The following is a 1,287-nucleotide window of genomic DNA, read 5'->3' as shown; positions in this document are numbered from 1 at the left end:
ACCGAGTGTGAGCCCAATATCAGCACCTCGGACAGCATCTCCTGACAGGCCCTCTATGTCACTCCATTTCTCCCCAAGCACTGGAGGGTGACTTTATCTGCACAAAACATCTGAAATGCACAAAACGCTGCATTTTCACTAAGCTCGTCTGGGAAAATAAATTTGCAATGACCATGCACAGCATCCTATTTACTTTACTCGCTTGCAGAGGAATTTCCAACATTGGAGACGGCGACACCTTGTGGCGGACATTAGAACTGCCAGCAAAAGACTGTAAACGGGACAGAAATGGCGGGCTTTCCAAGCCTGGCACACAAAGAAAGTTTTGTTTTGTTTGTTGATAACAACACACACGCACATACCCGTACCGTCCCCACTGCAACCCCGAAACTCTGAAATACTTAGTTAAAATACAATAAAAATTGTATTTTAGATTTGTTTTTTAAAACATCTCAAAATTAAGTGTACTTACTTGAGTTCCTGCTTTGAATATAAATTTCAAAGTGCCTACGAAATGTAAATCGTAGAGCACACACTGAAGACGTTTATATCAGGTTAAAACATATCATGCGCATTAGGCATTGTTTCTTAAGAGAGAAAAAAATATTTATTGTCAGAAGTGGGATTCAAACCCACACCTCCAGAGGAGACTGCAACCTGAATGCAGCGCCTTAAACCACTCGGCCATCCTGACACCTGGGGATAGCTTTCGTTAATTAAATGTATACCCTATGTCACCAGGTATGCAGTTATTTTATTTACTATCATTTTTTTTATGAACTTCAGCACAACTGTCGTCTAAACAAATGAAACAGCACACGAGTCCAAGTTACAATAACTTGCCATTATTAGACCGGATACCTTAGCATTATGTTTCAATACAAACTGCGACTTGCTGTGTGGCTCTGTTCCACTGACATCTGGTAAACTCTCCAACCACGCATACTGTAGATATTCAATAGACAGTGAATAAATGCATGCAAAGGAAGAGTTTGCAAACAAATGATCGAAAATGTATCGGTTTTCTTGAGAGAAAATTATGTTGCACGTTCAATTAGTAGGATAATGTGTTAAATTACGGATGATCCTAGGTTAGCTAGCAAAGATATGGCCTAACCTGGCTTCCTGCCTGATTAGACAACAAGCACCACGAAGCACACCTGGTCCTGAACCGTTGAGGTTCACCCCATACCTGGACTTTTTAGTCCAGGAAAAGAACTCACACCCAGAGGCAGAGCATTGCTTATTCTCACTACAGCCAGGCAGGATTTTTGGCTGGGGAGGGAT

At 41.5% G+C, this 1,287-nt stretch overlaps 1 non-coding gene across 1 annotated transcript; it reads right to left on the bottom strand.

Moving 5' to 3' along the window:
* Positions 1-611: 611 nt before the first annotated feature.
* On the bottom strand, positions 612-694 carry TRNAL-CAG (transfer RNA leucine (anticodon CAG)). The gene has a single exon. It is a non-coding gene; the product is annotated as a tRNA-Leu (tRNA).
* Between the last annotated feature and the right edge of the window lie 593 nt (positions 695-1,287).

Source organism: Pleurodeles waltl, chromosome 4_2 (assembly GCF_031143425.1).
Source record: "Pleurodeles waltl isolate 20211129_DDA chromosome 4_2, aPleWal1.hap1.20221129, whole genome shotgun sequence".
In the NCBI taxonomy this organism is placed as follows: domain Eukaryota; kingdom Metazoa; phylum Chordata; class Amphibia; order Caudata; family Salamandridae; genus Pleurodeles; species Pleurodeles waltl.
This window is presented reverse-complemented; position numbering and strand designations above follow the sequence as displayed.